Source organism: Zea mays, chromosome 7 (assembly GCF_902167145.1).
Source record: "Zea mays cultivar B73 chromosome 7, Zm-B73-REFERENCE-NAM-5.0, whole genome shotgun sequence".
NCBI classification, from domain to species: Eukaryota; Viridiplantae; Streptophyta; class Magnoliopsida; order Poales; family Poaceae; genus Zea; species Zea mays.
In genome coordinates, this window is record NC_050102.1 from 71,132,744 (window position 1) to 71,141,232 (window position 8,489).

Consider the following 8,489-nt stretch of genomic DNA (forward strand, 5'->3'; position numbering starts at 1 on the left):
AGAGGAAGGACCTCGGATTAGGTTTAGTGAAACCCTAGGGGGTTTTCTGATTTGTCAGAGACACATTTGAATAGTGACCCGAGGACTAGTCTGTAAGGAAAATAGGAAGTACACGCCAGGGACCCTGATGCAAAGTTATTTTCCCTTTAACCATTTCTGTTATTCTTTTTAAAATGAGTAGAGAACTTAGGAAATTCATAACTTGAGTATTATTTAACCAAAATTTGTCAAACCAGTTTTGCTGGATTCCAAATACTATGAACCATCAGACAAAAATACTGAACCCTATGTTTTCTGTACTAATTTTTAGAGTTTTGAATTAAATAAGGAAACTGCTCAACCCTTATAAATACAGAGAAAATTAGAAATAATTATGTGCTAGGCTTAAGAAAATTTATGGAGGTACGTACCCAACATATGCATTGTTTAAAAATACTAAACACCTCAGTAAAAAAATAACTCAAGATTGTCTATTAAAAACCATATCTGTCCAAAACATAGAAAATTAAGAAAGGCAATGAAAAATAATAAACAGAGAAGGAACATATTTTTTCTAGTATACTTAAGTGTTAAAGAATATAGGAAAAATACAGAGAACCCTAGTCCAGAGCTACTTCAAGGTTAAATATTTATTAGGCACTATGAAATCAAGGAAAAACCATGATTAAAAATACAAGGACCACTGTAAAAAGGGTAAAGAAAATTCAGTAGAATTCTAACTGCTAGAACACCACTACAAAAATAATAGACACCCAACCCCTCACAATAAGTGAGTTAAACAATTAAATCATGGATTTGGCCCATATTCTAATTAAATCATGAGGAATCCTAAAATTGTGCAACAGTAGGCAAATAAATTTTTACCCAACTATTGATGAAGTAGACCACCAAAAAAAATATAAAACCTATTTAAAAAGGTAAGGTAAAACACATTACTCCCTACCCCATGAAAAAGACCAAATGATCTAAGAATTTCTACCACCCTCTCCCCTAAGCAAAAAGTTTCCAAATTTCAGAATGATTGCTCTTGCACAAAGAAGAAGATAAGAAAAATTGTAAATCTGTTGTTTGACATTTTTCAAGTATAGTGATAGTAGAAAGCACCCCTATGGCCAAGAACTTTAGAAAATCACAGAAAACTGACCAATAGGTATTAATAGCTAAAACTTGGTACAAAGTCATATTATTACACCTAAATGCCAGCAAAAATAAGCTTTAGGGGTTAATCCACTGTTAGAAGAGAGTTGTATTTCAAAACACCCCCTCTGCCCTACAACTTGATAATTTTGTACAGAGTAAACCCTTAACGTTTTAAGCCCTAATTTTTGAGTCAGAGAGTTGAACACCAGTGAGAAGCTACTGTAATTTGTACAAGATTTTTGGGAATTTATAAAGCTATGTTGTAGTTCAAGCCCACCTTAAAAGCATAAGAGAAAAAGAGAAGAAGGAATTAGTAAGGATAATGAGTCTCACCCCCAATGAATTCAGCAAGAATCATAATAAACACTCACTAAGACAATAAAAGAAAATTAGTAGGACACTAAAATATTCTGACCATTTAACTTAACCAAACTTGATCCTATATTGGCTAAGTATACCACTAGAACTCTCGTAGTAAGATTTAAGTTTACTTATCAATATTAATCATTTCTATTACTACCACATTACATATCATGATATACATATATCTTAATCATTGCATTCATTAGACTGCAACCTCACTGACGGAGAGTACGTGCTCATTCCCGAGCAAGGAGCTGTCCACGAGGAAGACCAGGAGCCAGCTCCCGAGCTTGCCACAGAGGATCTCCCCGTAGCCCCAGCATTTGAAGGCAAGCCCCGATTTTATGCATAACCAAATTAGATATTCTACTTTACTACACTTAATGTTTGTAGGCTTGTGATGTGCACTTAAGTGTAGGAGTTGCTTGAAACCCTTAGTTGCATGAACTCAGGATTTCTTTTGAGATGGATACTAGTATGCTAGATCAAGTAGCTGCTTTGCTAATTAGGATCTCGGTAGAAGTTGAGTGGTTTTTCTAGCACTCGCGCGAGGTCAGGCATTGATTGTATTCATATAGATAACGGGATCTATGATGGTCTATGGACTTGGATCCAGGGTGGATGCCTTGTCTATGAGACGGAAAAGGAATTAAGGATTAATGTGTGGATACCTAAGTCAAGCGTTTGAATGTACTAAACACATGTCGTGGAATATGGTAACCGATAAGCCTAGTTCCTGATTGAACCTGCCCGCAGACTTTACCCCTCACTGGACCTGAGACGGGTTCTCCCATGCTAGCTATGGTGGGTACAAGTGCGACTGTTGCACGACGGCAGCAGGGGACAATTGGAACATTATACGCCAAGGCCATGAGCCCTATTCTGTTGCCGGGGAATCGATGGGGATGGTTGACATGTGTTGGGACGGAGTGCCCTACATGTCGTGTGTTTAGGTTTACCTTGCAAGGTTTTAAAACTCGATTCGAATCGTCTGCTTCTCGCAGCTAATGAGACTTCTTGACCCCTTGTACTGCATTGAGTAAGAAGTGAAATGAGGTTTTACATGAGATAACATGTTGGTTGTATTAAATGTTTGTTACAATGTATGTTTAGAAAGGAGCAAACCTAGCCAAATTAAAATATGCTAGAACTGGAAAAACTAAAACTGTTTTTAGACTCAGCTAGTGCTTTTGGCAAACCAAACCTCTCAGCTAAACAGCTGCATGTCTAGAGGTAGAGGAGTAGACTCCTCACACCGGGTAAGTCTAGCTGAGTATTAGTATACTCAGCCTTGCTTGTGGCACAATTTTTGTAGGTACACTGAAGGACATGGTTGATGGTGTGACTTGGCCTTCCACCCTGCCACCGGGTTGGACGGTCGAGTGGGATGCTGCTCCAGCAGGAGAGGACCAGGAGGAGTAGTGGGCTAGGCCTTGTCCTATTCCTCAGCATTCAACGTTATCGACTATCCGCTGCCTTTTAATTTATGAACTTGTTTCAATTTACTTAAAAACTCTGATTTATGTAATAACTCCAGTACTTTAATATTGTGGTTTCTCATTTTATTGTATTTCCTATGTGACTCACCTTCGGGTGAGCTATTGGTTTTTTTGATCCTGAGGAAGTGGCTTTATCAGACTAGATCTGAGGGACTGATGGGTTATTTTGATTTAAGTGTGTTGTTACCTCCAAGGCGTGACTTGGGCACTTAAGCTGTAATAATTTGGACGGTTCTGCCACACATGAGTAAGGACAAAGTGTGCACAAAAGACCCGTGTTGGTCTGTGGGGACAATATATGATCCTAGAGAGATGCCAAGATTAAGTACTGTCGGTCCAGGGATTGGACGAGGTGTTACAAGATAAGACAAATAAGTAAATATGGAACACTTGACTTTTAGGTCATGATCTTTTGGGCAACAATAGCTCAGTAGATTGGAGTGTCACCTACCTAACATTTCTACACTACATCTATGGAGGTACATGCTAAGATGTACCCACTATACTAAGTTTTATGGTTTATATAGCCCCACAACTATTTCAATCAATCAAAGAAGCAAATCATAAGAACAAAAGTAGAGCAAGCATTCAAGCGCCTAAATACCGATTATATATATATATATTTGTCTTAGGTCTCATATCTCTTTGGGAATTCATAGATATAGGATTCCATGGTGTGAAATCCTTTCTGTCTTTTCTCTACAAAGGTCGGGTCTATTTCAACCCTTTCCCTCTCTCAATCGGTCACCTAGACCGGTCGAGTGCTTCTTCTTAATCTCAGGGGTCACTGAGACCCCGTAAGGATCACATCACAATTAGGTGTCTCTTGCTTGCTTTACAAAACACTTGGAAAGTTTAGAAGGAAAAGAAGAAAGCAACCAAGCAACAAGAGCAATAATTGAAACACAAATCACCCTCTCTCAAGTCACTAAACACTTTTGATCACTTGAGTTGATTATGGCATTGGAGAGGATTGAAGGCTTTGAATGTGCCTTTGGAGTGTATTCTTTGCTCTTGTATTGAGTGTAGCGAGTGGAAAGCTTGGATGACTTGAATGGTGGTGGTTGGGGGTATTTATAGCCCCAACCACTATTCTAGTCGTTGGCTGTTCTGTCTGTTGACGGGCACACCAGACAGTCCAGTGCGCACCGGACATGGAACTATTCATTGTCCAGTGCGTGCCACATCAGCCGACCATTGAGGTTTGGAGCTGTTGACCGTTGAAGTCGTTTGTCCTTGTGGTGGACCGGATAGTCCGGTGCGACCTGACATCGAAGACTATCTCTGACCTTCTGACGCTTCAGGCTATGGTGCATTCGACTGCAGACGACCATTGGCGAAGTTGACCGTTGCTTCGTGGGCACCAGACTGTCCGGTGATTTTTAGCGGAGGAGCTCTGAGAATTCCCAAGAGCGACCAGTTCGCTGGACATGCCAGCCTGGGTAGCGGACACGATCCAGTGCGCCACAGGCTGGTGCAAATCTGTTTTGCTCCATACTTATAGAATTGCTCCAAGGTCATTTTCCTTGTATGTGTATATGAACCTTATGCACCTGAGAAAAGATCAACTAGGCAAACTAGTTAGTCCATAAGGTTTGTGATGGTCGTCAAACACCAAAATCGATTATAGGAAAAGTTTGAGACCATTTCCCTTTCAATCTCCCCCTTTTTGGTGATTGATGCCAACACAAACCAAAGGAAATACAAAGTACAAAAATGTAGCTAGTTTGCATTTGTCAGATGTGCATAAGTTACTTTAAAATGAAAGCAGTTCTAAGAATATATGATTGTTTTGATATATTTAACATTTTGGACCACATTTGCACCACTTAGCTTGTTTTTGCAAATCTTTTAAAAAAGTATTTTCAAATTCTTTTGCAATTAGCCAAAGGTATAAGAATATGATTTCTAAAGCATTTTCAAGTTTTGAAAGAGTCTCCCCCTTTTTCAAATGCTTTTCCTTTGGCTAAATAAAAGCCCCCCCTGAAAAAATCTCCCCTTAGCTGTCAAGGGGGTTTTTGCAAATAATTTGGAAAAAGTTTTTAGAAAACAGGTGAGTGGTGGTGCGGTCCTTTTGCTTTAGCCTATTAATTTCTCCCCCTTTGGCATTGAGCGCCAAAAACAGAGAAATCGAGAGGTCTTTTGTAAGAAATATATGAATGTAAATACATGAGTAGGGCAAAGGATATATGATACCGACAGAGTCGTAGTGGAAGCCTTGCCTTTGCCTATTACACCATTTCCCTTTCAATCTAAGACTAAGCATAAAAATACCTCTTGGAAACACATTAGTCTTAGCTTTAGAACAAGAAGAATAAGAAATATGCATTTGTACCAAATGAAAGAAATATGACATGATCAAAGGTATAATGATCAATGTGCGCAAGATTTCAATCATAGTTCCGAGAATCTAATACATTTAGTTCATTCCTAAGCTTGCTAAAAGTCTATTCATCCAGGGGCTTGCTGAAGATATCGACTAATTGGTTGTGGGTGCTAACATAAGCAACTTCGATATCCCATTTTGTTGGTGATCTCTCAGAAAATGATACCAGATGTTTATGTGCTTAGTGCAGCTGTGTTCAACGTGATTATCCACCATGAGGATTACACTCTCGTTGTCACATAGGAGAGAGACCTTGCTCAACTTGCAGCCATAGTCTCTAAGGGTTTACCTCATCCATAGTAATTGTGCACAACAATGTCCTGCAACAATATACTCGGCTTCGGCAGTTGATAGAGCTACTGAATTTTGTTTCTTTGAAGCCCAAGACACCAGGGATCTCCCCAAAAACTGACATGTCCCTGATGTACTCTTTCTATCAATTTTACATCCGGCATAATCGACATCAGAATACCCGATTAGATCAAAGGTAGATCCCTTGGGGTACCATAGCCCAAACTTAGGAGTGTAAACTAAATATCTCATGATTCTTTTCATGGCCCTAAGGTGGATTTCCTTAGGATTGGCCTAGAACCTTGCACACATGCATACTGAAAACATAATATCTGGTCGTGAAGCACAAAAATAGAGTAAAGATCCTATCATCGACTGATATACCTTTTGATCTACAGATTTACCTCGTGTGTCGAGGTCGAGATGCCCATTTGTTCCCATGGGAGTCTTGATGGGTTTGGCATTCTTCATTCCAAACTTCTTGAGAATATCTTGAATGTACTTTGTTTGGTAGATGAAGGTGCCCTCTTGGAGTTGCTTGATTTGGAATGCAAGGAAATACTTCAACTCCCCCATCATGGACATCTCAAATTTCTGTATCATAATTCTACTAAACTCTTCACAAGATGACTTGTTAGTAGACCCAAAGATAATATCATCAACATAAATTTGACATATAAACAAGTCTTTATCAATTGTTTTAGTGAAGATAGTAGGGTCAGCTCTTCCGACTTTAAAGCCATTAGTGAGAAGAAAGTCTCTTAGGCATTCATACCAGGCTCTTAGGGCTTGTTTGAGCCCATAAAGCGCCTTTGAGAGCTTATAAACATGTGTAGGATACTCACTATCTTCAAAGTCGGGAGGTTGCTCAAAATATACCTCTTCCTTGATAGGGCCATTGAGGAAGGCACTTTTCTCCTCCTCAAGAAATCCTTCAATTTGAGAGTTCTTGAACTCTGTTCCATTGTCGCTTCTAATCTTGATTCTCAATCTGAACTCATTTTGAGCTCGTCTCAAGAATTTCTTTAGAGTCTCTTGGGTTTGATACTTTTCCTGCAAAAAGAACACCCAAGTGAAGCGAGAATAATCATCCACAATTATAGGGCAGTACTTACTCCCGTCGATGCTTATGTAAGCAATCTGGCTAAATAGGTCCATGTGGAGTAGATCGAGCGGTCTCTCGGTCGTCATGATGTTCTTGTGTGGATGATGAACTCCAACCTGCTTCCTTGCTTGACATGTGCTACAAATCCTGTCTTTCTCAAAATGAACATCGGTTAGTGCTAAAATGTGTCCCTCCTTTAGAAGTTCGTGAAGATTCTTCATCCCAACATCAGCAAGTCGACAATGCCATAGCCAACCCATGTTAGCCTTAGCAATTAAGCAAGTGTCTAGTTCAGCATTGTTATCATTGAAATCAACTAAATATACCTAACCATCTAACACTCCCTTAAAAGCTATTGAATCATCACTTCTTCTAGAGACGGTAACACCAACATCAGTAAATAGATAGATGTAGCCCATTTTACATAATTGAGAAATAGAAAGCAAGTTGTAATCTAAAGAATCTACAAGAAAACATTACAAATGGAATGGTCAGGAGATATAGCAATTTTACCCAATCTTTTGACCAAACCTTCATTTCCATCCCCGAATGTGATTGCTCTTTGGGGATCATCATTTTTCTCATATGAGGAGAACATCCTTTTCTCCCCTGTCATATGGTTTGTGCACCCAATGTCGATTATCCAACTTGTTCCGCCGGATGCATAAACCTACAACACATATTTAGACCTTGTTCTTAGGTACCCAAAGAGTCTTGGGTCCTTTTACATTAGAAACAAGCACCTTGGGTACCCAAACACAAGTATTTGGGTTCTTATGTTTGCCCCCAACATATTTGGCAACTATCTTGCTAGATTTGTTAGTAAGCACAAATGATGCATCAAAAGTCTTAAATGAAATGCTATGTTCATTTGATGCATTAACAATCTTTTTCTTAGACATTTTGATATGAGTTGTATGCCTAGAGCTAGAAGCCTCATTACTATAAATAAAAGCATGATGAGAAACAGAATGAGATTTCTTAGCATGAATTTTTCTAATCTTATGCTCAGGATAGTTTTCAGGATATAAAATGCAACCTTCCCTATCCTAAACCAAGGGAGCCTTGCCCTTGACAAAATTAGAAATCTTGTTTCTAGGGGCACTAAGTTTGATGTTGCTTTGGCTCCCGTGTTGGAAGCCAATGCCATCCTTAATGCTTGGATGTCTCCCATTATAAAGCATATTACGAGCAAATTGAAATTTTTCGTTCTCTAGCTCATCTCGGCAATTTTAGCATTTAATTTAGCTATGTGGTCATTTTTTCTTTAATCATAGCAAGGTGATCATTCATAGCATCAACATTAACATCTCTACATCTAGTGCAAATGGTAACATGCTCAATAGTAGATGTAGAAACCTTACAAGTATTCAATTCTTCAATCTTAGCAATCAAACTAACATTTTCAGTTCTAAGACAAGAAATTGAATGATTGCATATATCTAGCTCTTTAGTCAAGTTTTGGCACTTTTCAACTTCAAGAGCATAAGCATCTATTAGCTTAACAAATTTTTTAATTTCCTTAACGAGCAAGTCCTCTTGGCATTCCATGATCTCATCCTTCTCGTTAATGGTTTTTATTAATTCATTAATTTTCTTCTTTTGTTCCATGGTAAGGTTTGCAAAAAGAGAAGTCAAATCATCATCATTTTCACTAGAGCTACCCTCATCATCGGAAGTAGTGTATTTGGAGGTATATCTAAAA